Below are 22,065 nucleotides of genomic sequence, written 5' to 3'. Positions count from 1 at the left end.
CCACGTGATGTGCACAATTCACTGCTAAACGGGGTGGAAGGTCTAGCAGAGCAGAGGAGCCCTCAGGCTAGACATTTGGGGATCAGGAGACCACATGGCGAGGACAGGAAGGGGGCTGGGGATCGCCAGTTACATAACTGGGGTTTTGGTTGTTGTAGTTCTGGTCAAGAGAAGAGGTTAAAACATGTAAAGTGGACCACACGGTAGAAAAGGTGGAACACTTGGTGGATCAAGGGCCACGAGGTCCGTCGATTGGGTGAGACAGTCCACTCAACCCCTTTATTGCTGGGCCGTCGGGAGCAAGTGACTTAACTTCCCTAAGTCTCACTTGCTGCGAACAGGAATAATAGTGGTTTCTACCTCATGGAGTTGTAAAGATTAAATATTTTCATATACGTTTATTAACGTAGCATCAGGCACTTATGCATCAATATGAGTTAGGATTTATTATTATTAATAACATAAGGAGAAGTTATGGTCTCGTTTTGGGGGAATGTAGCTCATCCTAAGCCTGGGAAGTCTTCTTGTTTGCTAGGAAAGAGGTGATGTCTGCTACAGTGTATGAATTAGAATTTTTAAAAGTAGTGTTCATATTTTATTTCCTAATTTATTTGATTTGGAAATCTAAAACGCCAACCGCTCAAGAAAGGAAAACTCTTGAGCGTTTCACTTATCTCAAAACCCATTTTCCTCCCATCCACCACAAGAGACAGTCCTTCAAAGATTCTGAGCAAATACACACATGTATCCTAGGTCTGCAAGATGGGGCAGCACGGGGTAAGCCTGCCTTCTCAACCCAGCTAGTCGCAGCCTGGGACCTGGCTCTGGGGGTGTGGATTTCAGTCCTTCTCTTTCTTCTCCTGGCAAGACTTAGCAGAGGAGCTCAAAGAAATCAAGGCAGTTGTCTCTTGTCCATAAGGGGGAATGAGATTAGCAAGAATACTTGAAATCCACATTCCACCCAACCTGCTCCTTAAACAAACCCTCCACTGTGATCGCTAACAGGCCCTAACATTGACTGATCGCCAGTCCTCTGCCTATGCCTGCTCTGGTGGGTGTATTAATGAGGAGAGCCAAAAGGCAGCTGGCACAGGGAGGGAAGAGAAAGAGTGAGGAGGAGTAAGAGGGTGTACAGATTGAACCATTTATCTATGAATAATTGAGAGTCAACTCTATTTGAAAATGGACTTTGATAATGGTTTGGCCGGAGCTGGGCCCCAGGAGACTCCATTCTAGCCTCGTCATGGAAACCATGGGGCCAAAAGCCAGGCCTGCAAGGTGCTTTTCTAAATGGCACCATCTGCTGCTATCATTACCCACAGGAAGGTGTTTCAGGGGCACAGTAGCCCCTGTGCAGTCTTTCAGCCATATTGCCATGAGAAGGGAAAGGCTCTGGGACCAGGGCCCACATAGCCCCAGAGGACAGTGGTTTTCCAACAGTTCGATCCACCAGCATTGGGAAGGACAAGTGAGCTGGGCCTTTGGCTTAAAGGCTGTGAATTTTGGAGACTTGGAAAGGGGATTTGCAGCTTCCCTTGGTTTTTCTTTGAAAAAGAATCCTATTTGATAAACTTTGATGAGAATTAAGCTCAATCCTGTTTCATAAACTTTCATGAGAATTAAGTTGAGGGCAGGCATGCTGTTTGCTGCAGGTAGAGACTCAACCATCTCTTTGCCATGGTGGCACAGAGCCTCCATTGTGAGTGAACCAGAGGGCTGGGTCACACTCATTTGGTATCGGTGAGGGTGGCAAGTTGGGTCTGTCTGAACACTCAGTCTGCAAATTCACTAACTAAGGAGTTGTTTACTTCTTTAGTCTGTGGTGTCACCTCATTCATCCAGAAAGAGGCTGTCGGGGGTTTGCAGGAGACAGACTGGGGCTCTATTTAAGCTATGTGACCTTAGCAAGTCACCAAATGCCTCTGAACCTCAGTTCCCTCCTCTATGAGGAAAACGGCAAAAATGCTTCCACTCAGAATTCTTGGGAGGAATGTGTAAGACCAAAATTCTTAGTGTTTCTCCTAGGACCTGACCGACATCAGTCAGTAACATTGTCTCCCCCTCACATACCCAGTGGTACCAGCATTTGTGATCTCTTGACAAGGGGGACTCATCCCTTCTGAAGTGGAGAGTCTCCGGGAAGAAGCTGCTATTGGCATAAAATCATCTCTTGAACTTTGCTGTTCTTTATTTTTCTTCATATCAAGTGGACGCCCAATATTTGAAGTCTTTGGGGCTTTCTCCTGAAGGAAGGTCAGAATACTTCTCTGCTTCTGAAAAAGAGCAGCTCAAATTCAAGGCAGGTGAAACCATGAAAAGCCACAAAATGCCACGGGAACCAGCTGGCTACTCCGACGGTCAAACCGTGAAAGTTGGGATAAGATAGCATTTTTCTCAGTCAGTAGGAACATGAAGCCAAACAGAGCTTATGGGACCCCCAGAATGAAGAGTGATCATTCCAACCAGTTCTTCTGTTGACTCATGAAGAGCCTGGATGCAGAGTAAACTTGTGAGAAGAAGTGATCAGGGCTTGAGTAGGTATATATACAAGGTTTGAGAGGGGAGGTCTTTCAGCCTGACCGGCCATTAGGAGAAGATGCTCAAAAGAGACAGTGATTCAGGGCTGGCAGCAAGGAAGTCTCCCACTTCACAGATTTACCATCCTGAATAATAATTCTATTATTGTTGAATTCTTCTAGTCATTTGGCTTTTGATAGTTGTGGACCCCAGCCAAGAAGAGGCAGAGGAAACAGAACAGAGGGTGTTGCAGAGAAATGTGCAAGAAGTCCTTGTCCGCGAGGTCGCAGAGGGGCCATGTTGGGAGCTGCCCTTGCCCAGAAGATGGTGTCAGATGGGAGAGTCGGGGTTCCTCAGACTCTACCCAGTGCCCTCCCACTCCCCGAGGTGCTGGTGAGGTAGCAGCCCCTCCTCCAGACTAGCTCCCCTCGGCCGACCATCTGTCTCCCTAGGGCAGCCAATGGAGGTGAACTCATTTCCGGAACCCAAGAGGCGGCTCTGACCCCGTCTTGCCAGCTATTGCTGGAGTTGGCCGGTTGAAGCCAGGCTGGCACCAGGCCGGCCTCGCATCGGGCAAATCTGCTGACTCAACTCCCTCTTCATCTAAACAAGCCCTGGGAGCTGGCATGCAGGGAGCAGCGCTGAGGAATCCGATGGCCGATGGCATGGGCCACCTGGCAGGGACTGACCAAGGCAGGTGGAGCGGGGGGCAGCGGTTTTCTGCAGGAGCTGTCACCCACCTGCTAGCCCCAGTCCCACCTTCCGCTAACTGCACGGGGGACAGGAGTATGTGCTTGCCCAAGGATTTCCGGGCTTCTTTCACAAGTAGAAACAAGCATCTCATGGGAGAGAGTGTTGCAACATGAGAAATATATACTTTGCATGAGAAAAATGGATCACTTGAATAATCTTCAAAAATTATGCTTGGAGTATGGTACAGCTTAGTGGCTTAAAAAAAAAGCCACATGTCAGTGTTTGAAAAATTAGTACAGAGAGGGATAAAGAATAAAACAGACATGGCCCATAATCTCCTCTTCCCCACCATCAAGTAATATCCACAGACATTAACGAAGACAAGTGCTTGATTAGATAATCTATACATACAAAAATGTACAAAATGAAAAGTGAAATCTCCCATCCCCTTACTTAGCCCTCTCGCAAGGGTGCCACTTTTAAGAGTTTATTTTGGTTTTTTTCCCAGGGGAAAAAATTTTTGTATATACCTACATATCTGCTCGTGCTTAAATATTATTAACACACCAAAATAGCCTGAGGGTTACACAACTCTGTGGTCACTAGCCCCGTTGTGCTTTGTGGAGCCCTGATGGGGCTCCACAACGTGGTTGGTGTCCACCAGGGTTATGCTCCGTGGTAAGAGTGTTGTTTCCACTTCATAAGATATACCAGCGTTCTTTCCAGATCAACACAGATATCTCTCTCTTTTTTTTTTAGTCTGACTTCATAGGTCCCATCATTTGGATGTACCATAATTTACTCAACCAGTCCCTGTGGATGGATAATGTGTTCTCCCCCCACCCAATTACAAAAGTGCTTCAGTTAATATCCTTGTGCAGATATCTTAGCAAACCTTTGTGAGTATCCACAGAATAAATGCTTATTGCAGGATTCCTAAATCCATGAGTACATGCACTTTAATTTTATAGATATTACCTACTCAGTAACTTCATTATAAGTAACAGCTACTCCAAGGAACAAAAGGGTTTCCCTGATTTAATCCACCTCCCCACAAAGTAAGGTGAAAGGGATTGACCTGACATTGGAACAGGATCCCCTTATTACTACGCGCAGTGTTGAATGTGTGTGCACACAGATTGGGTGAATAAGAGGGAGGTGAATTGATGAGGGAGAAGGATAAAAGAAATTCTTTGGAATTTAAGAAGGGCTGTCATCCTAACCACTGATAAGGAAAAAGGTAGACAAAGGGGTTATAAAAGCTGCATTTATAGTGTCACTCTATCTCAGCTAGAGCCTCCAAGTAGCCCAGAAACAAAGTGAAAGTTCACTCTGGGCTCCAGATTTTGAGGCGCCCTTGTTCCATGTGTGTTTCAGTTACCTACTGCAACTACTCTAATGTTTTATTATGATCACTCACGGTTCTGGGGTTTCACTGGGCTCTCACCTGGGTGGTTCTCACTTGGGGTCTCTCACGTAGCTGCATTCATATATGGGCTATTGTTTCGATGGGAATTGCCCAAAGGAATTTGTAATTTTTTCCCCCAGCTTCCCGTAGATCCCTATCCTCCTAAAGGGAGTAGGATGGAGGCTTGGCTATTCGTCTCTGGGTCAAACTAACTTAGAGGAATTTGTTGACTCAGGTAGCTGAAATGTCCAGGAATATTTTAGGAAGAGCTGGATCTAGTTGTTCAAAGAATGTCATTAGGAATTTGTTTCACTCCATCTCTCAAATTCAGTTTTCTCTCTCGACTTCTTTCTGAATAACGCCACTAAGAGATTCAGGCTTAAGGTTAGCAACCCCAGGAGAAAGGAACCTTCTTTGTGGCAGTAGCTTTAGCACCATCTTGAAGCTGTTGTTGGCCTGACATGGGTCATAGGCATGTCCTGTGGGAGGGGAATAAATTACCCCACCCAGTGAAGGGCCAAGGCTGGGTCTGCTACCAACCTCTGGGTCTCAAGGTGGGATCAGACTCACCCAAACCCTGGGAACTGAGATGGAGGGTGAGGTAAGGTGGTTCCTTAAAATGAAAGAGGAAGAAGGGAGGCGCTGGAGCCCATCGAGTCCAGTCCCCAGCCCAGTGACGGAGTCCTTTCCACACCACCCCTGTAAACACTTAGAAATGATCCGTGATAGGAAGCATGCTCACTGCGTTTGATAGCAATCTATTCCACTATTAGTCAGCTCTAAGCCTAAGTCATTTTAAAGTAAAATAAATACTAACACCTTCAGTGGTTCCTGTGTGTCAGGCACTGGGCTATGTACTTTACAGGCATTTTCCAATTTCTTTTTATAATATTCCTGAGAAAAGATATACTATTGTTAGCTCCACTTTACAGAGGAGGAAATTAAAGCTAAAAGGCATTAAGTAACTCAGGTATTTCAAGGACAAGATCTTCGTGGTAAACCTTTACACTGTGAGGGCTTGCCACACTACATGCTTTTACTCCTTGATTGTACTTTGGCCTTTTGGAGTTATTTGGCTAAGCTCTTCAAATAACTAGACAGCTATGACATAACTCCTAAGACTTGCGTCTTGTCAGGGAAGCATCCCTAGTACCTCCTTATATTCTGAATGTCAAATAGCTTGCAGAGATTTCATTAAATGCCCTTCTCTGGGCATGCTCAGTGTCTCTCTTAATATGTGCTTGAAACCAACCTGCTCCAATGGGGGTCTGACCAGTGTGAAGTACCTTGGGACCCCCTTCTCTGGCTACCCTCTGTCAGCAGAACCTCAGACTATATTCGGGTCTTAAGGAGGAGGCACATTCCACTGACAACTTGAACTTGGAGTCATCTTCCATTCTAAGGTCTTCTTCATCTACACTTCTTCTGAGTCTGCCCCGGTTGTCAAGGGCAGGTAGCTTTTGCAGCTTCAGGGGCAGGGCTTTCCCTTTGTCCTTGGTAAAGTTCACCCTGTTCATTTATTGTCCCAGGCATTACTGGGGATTCTCATTCTGTCAATCTATACCTCACTCCTCTTGGGTCCTCTTCAAATTCGATGAGCATGCATTTGTCCAAGTCAGAAGTTAAAGACACATTTGACAAAACAGAGGCATGAATGGCAAATGCCACTGGAGGCCTTCTTATGGACGTCCTGACCTATTAACAAATCCCACCAACCAACCATCACTCCCCCTTCAGTTCTCCACTCTTTTCGACAAGAGTTTACAAGAGATTTTGTCAAATACTAAGGTGAACTGCTGATAAACCATGTCCAAGGAGCTAGTACTCTACTATAATATCTCAAGAGGAAAAGAGATTAGTTTCACGTTCATTTATCCATTCAGTTATCTAATATTTCTTGAGTGCTACCTCGCTATTTATTAGGTGAGAGGCCCTGCACAAGCTGCTTAACCCGCCTGTTCCTTAATTTTCTAATCTGTAAAACGGGGATAATAACCTCACAGAGCTGCTGTAGAAATTTAATGAGATAATAGACTAACTGACTTAGAACAGCTCCTGGCACATGGTAAATGCTCAGTAAATCTAAAACCCAGAGCCCTGTCATGAAGCCATTAATGTTAGCTTCCCTCGCTTCTTGGTTCCTGTGTCAAATCCACTTCCACGTTTGTACTTTGTCCTTCTTGGGCCCCCCTCAGGTTCCTTGTTGGTTCAGATGAGGATCTGGTGCCTTCTCTTTTTCTCCCTCACTTTGGTTATCTGTGTTTTTATCATCTTGGTGCCATTTTTAAGGTCCTCTTGTCATCCCTCTGTTCAGGCTTTCAAGTCCTTCCTGGCAGGTGCCTGCAGTTGCCCCTCTGAAGGCTCGTGACAGCTGCCTGCCAGGGAATGCTTGGCAGTCTCCCACTGTTGGCCAGTTGTCAGCAGTGCCCTGAGGTGATTGCCTTACTCCAAGACTCCTAAATGGGGGCTTCCCTGGTGGCGCAGTGGTTGAGAGTCCGCCTGCCGATGCAGGGGGCATGGGTTCGTGCCCCGGTCCGGGAAGATCCCACATGCCGCGGAGCGGCTGGGCCCGTGAGCCATGGCCGCTGAGCCTGCGCGTCCGGAGCCTGTGCTTCGCAACGGGAGAGGCCGCAACAGTGAGAGGCCCGCGTACCGCAAAAAGGAAAAAAAAAAAAGACTCCTAAATGGGACCACAGCTCTCATCCTCTCTCCCTTTCTGTTGGCCTTGATACTAGGACTGAGGATTCCCCTGCAAAGATTTCTCATAAATGGATTTAAAGTCCAAGTAGTCCACCCAGGTCTCTCGTAGAAAGAGAGGCTCCAGCTCCCTGATAGACTGTATGGGAGGAGGACTGGCAGTCATGCAATCTTCTTATCATTCCCAAGTGCTTTGATAGGGCAAAGGACTGCCCCCCAGCCTCCCAGCCTCAGTCTCTTGGGCTCTCTCTTGACAGGGTACTTCTCACCTCAGAATCTGCTGCTCAGGAATCTGCCCCAGACAGTCTTTCTCCAATTTTTTAAAATTTATTTGTTTTATTCATTTATTTTATTTTTTGGCTGCATTGGGTCTTCATTGCTGTGCACAGGCTTGTCATTGCGGTGGCTTCTCTCGTTGTGGAGCACGGGTTCCAGGCACGCGGGCCTCAGTAGTTATGGCACACGGGCTTCAGTAGTTGTGGCTCACGGGCTGTAGAGCGCAGGCCCAGTAGTTGTGGCGCAGGGGCCCAGCTGCTCCATGGCATGTCAGGTCTTCCCGGACCAGGGCTCGAACCTGCGTCCCCTGCATTGGCAGGCGGACTCCCAGCCACTGCGCCTCCAGGGAAGCCCCCAATTTTTTTTTTTTTTTGTCTTTTGTTTTTCTCCATGCCCTTCTACCTGCTGACATTACACAATTTGTTTACTGTTTCCCTCCCTACTAGAATGGAAGCTCCTAGAGGACAGAGCCTTTGCCCCAGAGCCTAGAACAGTGCCTGCCTAGCCCAAAGTAGCACTTGGGAAAAAGCCATTGAATGAATCACTGAATGAGTGACAGGGAAGCAGCCCAGTCCCACTGAATGAGCTGGAAGGACTTTGGAGATGGCCTAGTCTTTCTGTCTGATTTTTCACGAAAGAGAACTGGGAACAGTCTGGAGATTCTAGGTGACTTCTCTGATTTGACACTGGAACTGGACTTTGTGTTTTTCAAGGAGCTTTCAAGGCACACTATCCCCATTTGACTTCTCATACTCTGTCTGAGGAATGTTCTCATGGTGAAAATGAAGGCTTAGAGAGGCTAAGTTGCTCAGGATCACACAAACAGAGTTTAAACTCAGGTTTATCTGACTCCAGAACTCTGCTTTAAACCAGTAGGTTGGGGATGAAAAATACATTTCATTTCAAGAGCCAGGTGCATTTACTGGGAATGCTTGCTGGGTCCAGCATTTTGAGGAGTCTGAGGCTACATATAGGTTCTGTAGGTTCTGTAGAGAAGAGTGCACGATTGATTAGCAATGTCTGCCACAGGTGCAGGGAGGGGAGTGGCAGGGTTCTGCCATCCCTGGGACCGGATGATATTGCAATATTATAATATTAGGCTCCTTATCCAGGACTCTTTCTTCCTCGCCATACTACTTCTGAAGCCAGTATTTCTACAGCTCCTGCCTCAACATTGAGAAGCCTTTTGGGAAGGTTGTCAAGCACATACAAGTTGGAGGCCAAGCGTTGTTAGAAAGGAACTGAATGCACATTTGGTTAGTCTAAAACCTTCTGTCCATCACACAGGGCTTAGTATCACCACCGTGTTAGAAGGGCACAAGTACATTAATGACAGGAGACAGATAATCCAAAATTATTTATATCTACTTTTGGAGGGGTGATGTGACCTTTGGGCACAGACTTACTCAGTTCTCTTATCCTCTGAGTCCCCTGAGAACATGGAAACATCCCTGAAATGTGCTATGCAATGGTGGGACTGGAGAAGCATTTGCTGCCAATGACCGCAAAGCAGAGAGCCCATCTGCAGGGGATGGAGCATGGACTGTGGAAAGAAGGCCTGGCCACCCATGGCTGAGACACCCTGGAGTTAAATCAGTGAACCCACAAAGGCTTACTGAGTCATAAGCTAAGGCTGTAAAATGCCTTGCATCACACATGCCTGGCACAGGCACAGTGACGGGCATTTCCATTTTCTCCGGCTGCCTGGACGTGTTCTGCACGGTGCTAATAACAGGGGGCTTAGGCACGGACCCTGCCTTCAAGGGCACGATGCCCTGGTTGGGGATACCAGACTAACCCACCCCTTGCAAAAGCATGGAAAATTGGCCTGCATCCCTCTCGACCTCTATCTCCCTTCCCTCCCTCAGAAGCGGCCTATCTTGAAATTCCCCTGATATCTTGTGTTGTTTCACACCTCCATGCCTTTGCTGACTCTCCTAGGCTACCTGGCAGATAGCTCTTCATTGCTTTGAATCCCGTCTGTGGTTTGCTGCAGCTATGAGGCCCTGGACAAGTGATTTAACCATTCTGTGCCTCTGTTTCTTCCTCTTAAAATGGGAATAATAATAGTTTCACCTCCTAGGATTGTTGTAAAAATTAATGATGCAACATCAAATACATATGAAGCACTTTGAAGTGTGCTCAGCACTTAAGAAACATTAGACAGAGTTATTCATCGTTATTACTCATCTTTCAAGACTCGACTTGAACCTTATCTCTACCAGGAAGCATTGCAAAAATACCCTATACAAAGTTAAAAGACAAAAGATTACTGGAAGAGATGTTTGCAAAACATATGACAGGGGACTAATTTCCTTAATTTACAAGGAACAGGCACAGAACTGTAGGAAGACTACAGTTCAGTAGAAAAATGCCCAACGGACAGGAACACGCCATTCACAGAAAAAGAAATACAAGTGTCAATAGCAAGAAAAGATGCCCAATTTCACTCATTATTATGCAGTTAAGTAGCAACTAGAGGGCATTTTTTGGCTCTCAGATTGGTAACGTATCTAAAGTTTGATAATATTCCATGCTGGGGAGGAGGGAGAAACCGACCATTTACACATAATCTTGGAGGGAGTATAGATTTCTGCAGCCATTCAGCAAGCATTTGGAAATATTTATCAGAACTAAAAATGCACATTTCCTTTAGTCAAGCAATTCACATTTACTCTATTGATATCCTCACAAAAGAACAATAATATATGGCACTACTGTATGCTAGTTTTCACAACAGTGCCCGGCCTACAGAGATGCTGGACAAATATTTGTTGAATGAACACACGAACCAAAATGTTCATTATAGCAATGTTCGTAATAGAAACTAAAGACAACCTAAATGTCCAGCAACAGGGAGGCATTAAATAAATGACTGGAGAAATCTGCAGCTGTTAAAATCAATGTCATATATCTGTACCTTCTGATTCAAGAATATTTCTAATTCATAAGGTAAAAAAAACACCTAAAAACATCAAGGTGCAGAACAATAAGCACTGTACATGATCATTGGTGTAAATAAGAAAGAGTATGCATACATAAATATTCAAATATTCTAATATATGCATTATTTCCTGGAAGGATGCCTTGGAAGCTGTTTATAATTTATTTGTGGGAAAGGACCAAGGATAGGGAGGTAGGCAGAAAGGGAGAATTTTACTTATTTTTAATTTTTTTAATTGTTTGGAATATAGTTGATTTACAACATTGTATTAGTTTCAGGTGTACAAGCCAAGTGATTCAGTTATACATATGCATATATTCATTCTTTTTCAGATTCTTTTCTCATATAGGTTATCACAGAATATTGAGTAGAGTTCCCTGTGCTATATAGTACTTCCTTGTTGGTTATCTATCTTATATATAGTAGCGTGTATATGTTAATCCCAAACTCCTGATTTATCCTTTCCCCCCATGTTTCCCCTTTGGTAACCATGAATTTGTTTTTGATATCTGTAAGTCTGTTTCTATTTTGTAAATAAGTTCATGTATATCATTGTTTAAAAATTAGATTCCACATATGAGTGATATCATATGATATTTGTCTTTCTCTGACTGACTTCACTTAGTATGATAATCTTTAGGTCCATCCATGTTGCTGCAAATGGCATTATTTCATTCTTTTTAATGGCTGAGTAATATTCCATTGTATATACGTACAACATCTTCTTTATCCATTCCTCTGTCCGTGGACACTTAGGTTGCTTCCATGTCCTGGCTATTGTAAATAGTGCTGCAATGAACACTGGGGTGCATGTGTCTTTTCAAATTATGGTTTTCTCTGGATATATGCCCAGGAATAGGATTGTTGGATCATATGGTAATTCTATTTTCAGTTTTTTAAGGAACCTCCGTACTGTTCTTCATAGTGGTTGTGCCAATTTACATTCTCACCAACAGTGTGGGAGGGTTCCCTTTTCTCTACACTCTCTCTAGCATTTATTGTTTGTAGAGTTTTGATGTTGGACATTCTGACCTGTGTGAGGTGATATCTCATTGTAGTTTTGATTTACATTTCTCTAATAATTAGTGATGTTGAGCATCTTTTCATGTGCTTTTGGGCTATCTGTATGTCTTCTTTGGAGAAATGTCTATTTAGATCTTCTGCCCATTTTTTGATTGGATTGTTTGTTTTTTTAATATATTTTGGAGATGAATCCCTTGTCAGTTTCTTCATTTGCAAATGTTTTCTCCCATTTTGTGGGTTGTCTTCTTGCTTTGTTTATGGTTTCTTTTGCTGTACAGAAGCCTTTAAGTTTAATTAGGTCCCATTTGTTTATTTTTGTTTTTATTTCATTACTCTAGGAGGTGGATCAAAGACGATAATGCTGCAATTTTCGTCAAAGGGTGTTTTGCTTCTGTTTTCCTCTAAGAGTTTTGTAGTAATGTCCAGCCTTACATTTAGGTCTTTGATCCATTTTGAGTTTATGTTTGTGTATGGTGTTAGAGAATGTTCTAATTTCATTCTTTTACATATAACTGTCCAGTTTTTCCAGCACCACTTATTGAAGAGACTGTCTTTTCTCCACTGTATATTCTTGCCTCCTTTCTCATAGCTTAATTGATCATGGGTGTGTGGGTGTATTTCTGGGCTTTCTATCATGCTCCATTGATCTATATTTCTGGTTTTTTGCCAGTACCATACTGTTTTGATTACTGTAGCTTTGTAGTATAGTCTGAAGTCAGGGTGCTTGATTCCTCCAGCTCTGTTTTTCTCTCTCAGGATTGCTTTGGTGGGGGCTTCCCTGGTGGCACAGTCATTAAGAATCTGCCTGCCAATGCAGGGGTCATGGGTTCGAGCCCTGGTCCCGGAAGATCCCACATGCCACAGAGCAACTAAGCCTGTGCACCACAACTACTGAGCCCGTGCTCTAGAGCCCGTGAGCCACAACTACTGAGCCTGTGTGCCACAGCTACTGAAACCTGCACGCCTAGAGCCCATGCTCTGCAGCAAGAGAAGCCACCACAATGAGAAGCCTGCACACCGCAGTGAAGAGTAGCCCCTGCTCGCTGCAACTAGAGAAAGCCCGCACACAGCAACAAAGACCCAATGCAGCCAAAAATAAATAAATAAATAAATAAATAATTTTAAAAAATGATTGCTTTGAGGGCTTCCCTGGTGGCACAGTGGTTGAGAGTCCATCTGCCAATGCAGGGGACACGGGCTCGTGCCCTGGTCTGGGAGGATCCCACATGCCGCGGAGCAACTAGGCCTGTGAGCCATGGCCACTGAGCCTGCACGTCCAGAGCCTGTGCTCCACAACGGGACAGGCTGTTGCAAAAAAAAAGAAAAAAAAAAAAAAAAAAAAGATTGCTTTGGCTATTCAGGGTCTTTTGTGTTTCCATACAAATTAAAAAAACAAATTTTCTAGTACTGTGAAAAATGCCATTGGTAATTTGATAGGGATTGCAATGAATCTGTAGATTGCCTTGGGTAGTATAGTCATTTTGACAATATTGATTCTTCCAATCCTAGAACATGGTGTATCTTTCCATTTGGGTACCTTTGATTTCTTTCATCAGTGTCTCATAGTTTTCAGAATACAGGTCTTTTGTCTCCTTAGGTAGGTTTATTCCTAGGTATTTTATTCTTTTTGATGTGATGGTTAATGGGGTTGTTTACTTAATTTCTCTTTCTGATCTTTCTTTGTTAGTGTATAGGAATGCAAGAGATTTCTGTATATTAATTTTGTATCCTGCAAATTCACTGAATTCATTGATGAGGTCTAGTAATTTTCTGGTAGCACCTTTAGGACTTTCTATCTATAGTATCATGTCATCTGAAAACAGTGACAGTTTTACTCTTCTTTTCCAGTTTGGATTCCTTTTCTTTCTTTTTCTTCTCTGATTGCCATGGCTAGGACTTCCAATACTATGTTGAATAAAAGTGGTGACAATAGACATCCTTGTCTTGTTCCTGATCTTAGAGGAAATGCTTTCAGCTTTTCATTGTTGAGAATGATATTAGCTGTGGCTTTGTCATATATAACCTTTATTATGTTGAGGTAAGTTCCCTCTATGCCCACTTTCTAGACAGTTTTTATCATAAGTGGGTGTTGACTTTTGTCAAAAGCTTTTTCTATATCTACTGAGATAATTGTATGTTTTTGTTTTTTTAAATTTATTTTTGGCTGTGTTGGGTCTTCATTTCTGTGCAAGGGCTTTCTCTAGTTATGGCAAGTGGGGGCCACTCTTCATTGCGGTGCACGGGCCTCTCACTATCGTGGCCTCTCTTGTTGCGGAGCACAGGCTCCAGACGCACAGGCTCAGTAGTTGTGGCTCATGGGCCTAGTTGCTCCGCGGCATGTGGGATCTTCCCAGACCAGGGCTCGAACCCGTGTCCCCTGCATTAGCAGGCAGATTCTCAACCACTGCGCCACCAGGGAAGCCCAATCGTATGGCTTTTATTCTTCAGTTTGTTAGTGTGGTGTATCGCACTGATTGATTTGTGGGTATTGAAGAATCCTTGCATCCCTGGAATAAATCCCACTTGATCATGGTGTATGATCCTTTTAATACATTGTTGGATTCGATTTGCTAGTATTTTGTTGAGTATTTTTGCGTCTATGTTCATCAGTGATATTGGCATGTAATTTTCTTTTTTTGTGGTATCTTTGTCTGGTTTTGGTATCAGGGTGATGGTGGCCTTATGGAATGAGCTTGGGAGTGTTCCTTCCTCTGCAATTTTTTGGAAGAGTTCCATAAGGATAGGTATTAACTCTTCTCTTTGATACAATTCACCTGTGAAGCCATCTGTTCCTAGACTTTTGTTTGCTGAAAGATTATTTATTTATTTATTTATTTTTGGATATGTTGGGTTTTCGTTGCTGCACGCGGGCTTTCTTTTGTTGCGGTGAGTGGGAGCTACTCTTCATTGCAGTGCACGGGCTTCTTATTGCGGTGTCCTCTCTTGTTGCAGAGCACGGGCTCCAGGCACGTGGGCTTCAGTAGTTGTGGCACACGGGCCCAGCAGTTGCAGCTCGCAGGCTCTAGAATTCAGGCTCAGTAGTTGTGGCACACGGGCTTAGTTGCTCCACAGTATGTGGGATCTTCCCGGACCAGGGCTCGAACCCATGTCCTCTGCATTGGCAGGCAGACTCTTAACTGCTGCGCTACCACAGAAGTCCTGTTGGAAGGTTTAAAATCACAGTTTCAATTTCATTACTTTTGATTGGTCTGTTCATATTTTCTATTTCTTCCTGGTTCAGTCTTGGAAGGTTGTACCTTTCTAAGAATTTGTCCGTTTCTTCTAGGTTGTCGATTTTATTGGCATAGAGTTGTTTGTAGTAGTCTCTTATGATCCTTTGTATTTCTGTGGTGTCAGTTGTAACTTCTCCTTTTTGATTTCTAGCTTTATTGATTTGAGCCCTCTCCCTTTTTTTCTTGATGAGTCTGGCTAAAGGTTTATCAATTTGTTTATCTTTTTAAAGAACCAGCTTTTAGTTTCATTGATCTTTTCTATTGTTTTCTTCATTTCTATTTCATTTATTTCTGCTCTGATTTTTATGATTTCTTTCCTCCTACTAACTTTGGGTTTTGTTTGTTCTTCTTTCTCTAGTTGCTTTAGGTGTAAGGTTGGGTTGTTTATTTGAGATTTTCAGTGTTTCCTAAGGTAAGAATGTATTGCTGTAAACTTCTCTCTTAGAACTGCTTTTGCTGCATCCCATAGGTTTTGGATCGTCATGTTTTCATTGTCATTTGTCTCATGGTAGTTTTTAATTTCCTTTTGATTTCTTCAGTGATCCATTGGTTGTTTAGTAACATATTGTTTAGCCTCCGTGTGTTTGTGTTTTTTACAGTTTTTTTTCTTGTAATGGATTTCTAATCTCATCGCACTGTGGTCGGAAAAGATGCTTGATATGATTTCAATTTTCTTAAATTTACTGAGGCTTGTTTTGTGGCCCAGCATGTGATCTGTCCTAGAGAATGTTGTATGTGCACTTGAGAAGAAGGTGTAATCTGCTGCTTTCAGATGGATTTGACTGAAGAAAGGCAGATTTTTAGATTCATTTGACAGTTTTCTTTCTTTCAGTAGATAAGCAGCAAGGATTTGTTGCATAGCACGGGAACTATATTCAATATCTTATAACAACCTGTAATGGAAAATAATCTGAAAAAATTTGTATAACTGAATCATTTTGCTGTACACCTGAAACTAACACAATATTGTAAATCAACTATACTTCAATTTAAAAAAAAGTGTATCAGAGATAGATGATTTAAAAAGTATTTTTTATTCAGTCTTAATTAAGGGGCTCTGAACCCTATGTCACGTTTCCTTCTCATCTCTTTCTGCCATATTTCTTCAGCATTTTATTTCCCCTTAGTTTCTTCACATCCTTGCCTGCAAACATTATTCTCTTACCCCATTTTCACAGAAGGTTATGTTGCAAAATTTCTTATTTCCCCCTTTTGACTGTTCAAATCACCCATATTCATCTGCAGTTTTCTTTTGAAATATTTTCTCCATCCCTCCCTCTCTGTTTCTCTTTCCTTCCTTCCTTCCTTCTTTCTCTTCCTCACTTCCTTTCCTTCTTTTGCTGTACACATATGTTGATTTTATTTTAAAATATAAATAACTGAATATGCATTTTTGTCTTTTAGTACCTGCCTAGGCTGTCCAAGATCTGCCCTGCCTGCCTCTCAGTCTCCTTCTCAAACTCTCCTCCCAGGGCTTTGCTCTTGCCATGTGCCCCCTCACTCCCTACCTTCCCCTGTTCTCCCTCTCCCCCCCTGTTCTTTAAGGCATTCTCCCCATGCTCCACCCCCAGGCTAGGCTGGTGCCATCGCAGGGTCCCCACAGTACCCCACTCACGTATCTATCTGTCCCTGCACCCCTCCATGCTCTTGTTTGGAAGAGGGCAGGTGTAAAATACCCTCAGGGCAGGATATGCTTCACTCATCTTCACAGTCTCAGCTCTTAGCACAGTGCATCTTACATAGAAGACTCTCAATAACGTTGGATAGATGGATAATGGCGGGGGAAAGGTCTTGTCTGGAAAATTATGAAGAAACTCTTAAACTCTTTGATGACTGATACTAGAATCCTCACATAAAAAGAGAATAGAACCACTGGCAAAGCTGGGTATTTGAGTAAAGAGAGCTGCTTCTCCACTAGCAACTTTTCAGGAATAATTGATTCCAGCACCAAAACCAGGTTGAGCAGCCTTTTTCTGAGTCCCTCTTGCTCCTCTCCTGCTATCTTGGCTTCTGTCCACAGCTGCATACAAGGCATCCCTAGAGAGATAGCAAAGCCTTAGAAGGGAGAGGAGTTCAGTTGTTAATTCACCTGTGTACCGAGCACTTGCTGTGTGCCAGGCACTGAGCCAGCAGGCATCACAAAGAGGGTAAGGCTGGGTCCTTGCCCTTCAGGACCTAGTCTAACTGCAAAAGAGAGGGTTGGGGAAAGAAACTGAATTCAGATAGAAGTAGAGAGAAAAAAATTGCTGCCCATTACAGAGCCCAGAGCCTCCAGGTCTCCAAATCAAGACTTTGCTTTACCTAGTGATAAAATCCCTGCCTGGTGGAAAGGCCCCGGCGGAGCTGGTGAAGATTAGAAGATGCCATGAGAACTATGAAATGCTGCTGCAAAGAATCTCCAGGTATCCAGGGAAAATGACCATCTGAGGGAGTGGATAGAGTCAAAGGTTTTAAGGCCAAAGATGCAAAACCAATAGAGTCAATGAAAGTTTCATGGCTGCCCTTAAAGTGATTTTTCTGTCAATGTCATGGGGCTTAGTTCTCCCATGAAGGGAAAGTATATGGCATCTGGGTTAGATAAGCCAGGTTTGTAAAGTTCTCAGACATCTGTACTTAGAAGCAGTTGCTGTGGGAGGCTGGTAGACAAAGGGTAAGGTATGGGGGATGGGCAGGGTGAGCTTCAGACCTGCTTCTCTACTTCCTTGTACTTTTCCATCCTAACCCAGCTCCCTCTCATCTGTTCTGGCCCTGACCTCTAAGGCACAAAGGTCACTGTAGCTTTGGCACCAACAGCCTGAGTGGTGTCAATAATATGGCCCAGGAATTCAAGTGAGGCTCGGCATAAAGCAACAGAGAAAACATGTGCGCTAGAGGGATTCACATAGGATGGTACCCAATCCCGGCTCTGCCATTAACCCACTGCATGACCTTGAGCAGGTAGCCCCTCTCTCTGTGGGTTAACTAGGTTTACATATCTGAGATTCCTTCTGCATCAACGTTCTCTATCGAATTCTCAACTTCACGTGTTTTCTTAGACTCTGAACTTCTAGAAGCACTAGAGGTTACCCAGAGAGAAAGATTTGCTGAATGAAGGAAGTTCAGCACATACATCTTTCATCTCTCACCAGGGATTTCGTAAGCAATAACTGGAACATTTCACCACAGTTTCTAACTTAATCTCATTATGTTTATTAAAGGCTTATTACATGTTAAGCAATTGGGTTAATATTTTGGAACAAGCACTGTAAATAATATTAACAGCACTATTATGTATGTTACACTATCATGTACGTTATATCCCTTAACTCTCAGTTCTGGGGAGGTAGGTATCATCATTGCCATTTATATAGAAGAAAACAGATGCTGGTGGATTAAGAAAACTGGCCCGGGGCGTGTAGCAAGTAAACAGCAGGGCCAAGTTAAAAACCCGTGGTAGTCTCATGTCAGAACCCGAATGCTTTACTGAGATTTACTGACTCACCTGGAAATAATTATAGGTGGCTTAGAAAGAATGAATAATGACCACATGAACGGATATAACAAATCTGCTGCTGGTTAGACCTAAGCGGTGCTTTCTCTTCCCTCACCAGGTTTACCTTCCAACCAAACTGGAACTTCTCACCAGCAGCCCCTAACTCAGCTGTTTACCTGGTTCCGGCTATACCACCTCCTGAGGATGGATGGACGGCTGACCCACCTAGTAGGCCTGTTTACCTAAATGCGTTAAGCTAGATTTATTCTTTATATGGCAGTTGTCATTTTCACAGGAAGGGAAATGAACCCCCTTCACGATATGGACCAGAATGTGGACTCCACAATCCTACTGGACTAAAGAAACCTTGCTAAGAGTCCTCAGCGATATTTGTTTTGTGGTTGTTATTTAAACTGAAGGGTTGCTGAGCTGCTGGACCAGACAAAGGCATAGATGACAATTTAACTTTCCACAGGTGTAGGTGGCAGGAACCAGGGAACTCTTGCTCTGTGGCTGAGGCCTGGATCTCAGGGCGGAAGGAGAGTCTTAAGCCACTTTGGCTGGCTCTGGGGGCCCACTGGTCCCTGCAGAAATCTTGGAAGCCAACAGAGTACTTTCTGGGGCCAAGTGGCAGGAACAGAAGGAGGCAGGTTCAGTTTGGCTTTGTGGGTTCACAAACTGCTGATCCGAGGCCCAGAAAGGACATTCTGCTCACAGATGTGCGGCAAAGGAACATAATTGGTGTAAGCCTGTGGCAGTCACAGATCACACATCAGACTTTAACAGACTCAGCGAATGCAAAGCAACCCTTGAGAACAAATAGTATCAATAGAATTGAATACAGAGTAGAGAGAAGGGGCAGATCTCACAGACTGCTGGAAGAGGAGAGCAATCTGGGTAAGTGGCACCCGAGGGTGTCCCCAGGAGTGAGGTGGTAGGGTTGACTATTGAGATTTCCCCACCTGTTAAAGAATTCTAGAATTACCACTGCTTGAAGGACCTCAGCCAGCTTCCATGTTGTAGGTGAGGAAGCTGAGACCCAGGGAGGGGAGGCGCCTTGCCCAAGGTCACACAGCAGAAGAGGGACTGGAACCCAGCCTTCCTGACTGCTGTCCCAGTGCTCTTGTCCTCTGCTCCGCTCTGTCTCAGCGTTGGACTGCTTCTCACCCTTTGGCCCTGAAAACCGGTTTCACTGTTTCCCATTGTTTGTGCAGAACTGCAGTGACCATCTTGGAGGTCATTAGCATTGTATCCTAGGGATTCAGCCTGAGTGGTGGTGACAGAGCTTGTCATCTGTAAGTTATTTCTCATATGTGGAGAGTTATAGGGCCTAAGAGAGTTTTGCCTGAAGAAGACTTCAGGCTGATATGATACTGATGATCAGATACCTGGAAAGTTGTGTAAGAGGAGTTGCTAGACTCGCTCATTATTGCTAGAGAATATTGCTTCTCAAAGTGTGGCCCAGGGACCAGCAGCATTAGCATTACCTAGGAACTTGTTAGAAATGGAAAGTCTTGGGCCTCACCCCAGACCTACTGCATCAGGATCTCTGGAGTGGCACCCAGCAAAGTGTTTTATCAAGCCCTGCAGGTGATCCTGAAGCTTTAAAGTCTGAGGCCCTCTGGCCAGAGTTGGGATGAATGGGTCAAATTGACAGGAGGCAGATAAGGAGGGCTTGGGTAAGAAGGATGGACTTGGTGGGGGGGCATGGGGGTAGTTCCCCTGATGCTGGCTGCACTCACACAGAATGAAGGCCCACCAGCCAGGAGAGGTGTAAGGGGGGCTACCCAGGGAGAAGAGTAGTGAACTAGGTCACCCCTGATGTCTCCAAGATACTGTGATAGTTTTTGCATGATAAACAGGCCAGGAAACAATTGTTTCCCTTTCTAAGATGTAAGCACTGCAAAGGCAGCCAGTTTTGTGCTTTTTTTTTTTTTTTGTCTTCTTCAGTACTATAACCCCAGTGCCTAGAGCAGGGGCACGATTCATGGGCTAAATCTGGCCACAGGCTGCTTTTGTAAACAAAGTTTTATTGGAACAAGCCATGCTTATTCATTTACATATCGTCTACAGCTGCTCTTATAATAGAGCAGCAGAGCTGAATCATTGCGACTGACCACATAGCCTGTGAAGCCTAAAATATTTACTGTCGAGCCTTTTATAGACAAAGTTTAACAATCCCTGATCTAGAATATTGCCTCTATCACAACAGATACTCAACAAATATCGAATGAATGAGTGAACTATTTTCTCTGTTGGTGTCACAGACCTTAGTTTAGAATATAGAGGTATAGAGGATGTGGGCATCGAAAGCAGAGCTGGGCAGATCTGGCCTTGAATCCTGGTTCCACCATCTACAAGTGGTTTGACCTTAGGCATATTAATTGGCTTCTCTGAGCTTCATATTCCTCATTTGTAAAACAGCAATGATACTAGGCATTTATGATGAAGGAACAAATCACACACTGCACAGAAAGCGCAGCACCTGGCTCACGTAGCTACTGAATACATGTAACCTGGTTATCAGTAACATCCAGAAGCCTTTGGTGAGAGGTTCAGCTGTGACCATTTGGACACCGTGAACAGGGAGTCGGCAGTCAGAAGATTCTTCCACCATGCATGAGCCCTCTGCAGGAGGGGAAAGGGCAAGTTCAGAGATGATTATTAGACAGCTCAACATTTAAACTTGTAGAAAGCTACTAATTAGCCAAGGTACATGTAATGATATCTAAGACAATGTATGAATGGGCAAGATTTAATTGCTGTAGGCTTTCAGGTGTTTTTCCAATGGTGAAAAATAATGATCCATCCATATTTTCTCACGTATTCCCCTGATGACCAATTGTGCAAAACTGGCTTGAGTCAGGGCTGAGCAGCCTGAGGTGATGGGAACCCATGGGAGCTACCTGGTCACAGAGGGACTGACCTTGGCCCTGTTCACCAGCTGGTGGTCAAGTCCCCAAAGAGGGAAGTGTTTTCTCATCTAGTGCAAGTGTGGCCCCTTTGTACTGTGGGTGGTGTTAATTTTTTTTTTTTTTCTGGTAGGATCTCTTAATGTGTACTAGGTGTTCTGGAAGAAGTCTCCAAGCCCTCTAATTCCCCAGGTTAAGCCAGAAACAAAATAATCACGGGCAGGTGCAAATCCACACTAGCAAGAGGCTGAGTCAGAAACATGTTGTAACTTAGGACTAAAAATACCCATGTGGACGGTTTCCATGATTCTGAGATTTTGTAAATTACCGTATATGCCTGGCTGCTGCATATCAGTTCAGCGTTTTTCTTCACTCGTGTTGGGAGAAACATGGCAATTTCCAGAACTCTTTGGGGCTCTGCCGGCAAGTGCATTTTCATATGTGAGAATAGCAGCTGGAGACTCACCCGCACCCTCATTCACATGCAGCAAGCCCCAACCCCTAACCCTCAATTCACAGCTCTCATTAAGAACTGCTCATCTCTACCATGTAGAATTCAATTATAGATATCTCTAGGGTCTGAGAATCTGCAGCGTGTTCTCACAAATAGAGGTTTAATAAAAAGGAAAGTGAAGAAATACAATCCAGACTTTCATTTCTTCACGTTTTTATTTTCTTATATATTAGGACCCAGGACACTGTAATCCACTCTCCTGGGAATCGCTAAGAGTTTTCTGTCTCTAAGGTTCTCTCCTGGGCTACATTCCTGGGACCTTCAACCACAAGCAGCAGCTATCAGCTGGTAACTAGACCACCACCTGCCACCAAGCACATTCCCAAATAGCCACAAATTTTCAGTGTCCCACTGGAAACTCAAACACGTTTCTGTA

This window comes from Monodon monoceros, unplaced genomic scaffold, assembly GCF_005190385.1.
Source record: "Monodon monoceros isolate NGI ecotype Baffin Bay Population unplaced genomic scaffold, NGI_Narwhal_1 Super_Scaffold_18, whole genome shotgun sequence".
In the NCBI taxonomy this organism is placed as follows: Eukaryota; Metazoa; Chordata; class Mammalia; order Artiodactyla; family Monodontidae; genus Monodon; species Monodon monoceros.
Note: the sequence above shows the minus strand (reverse complement) of the source record.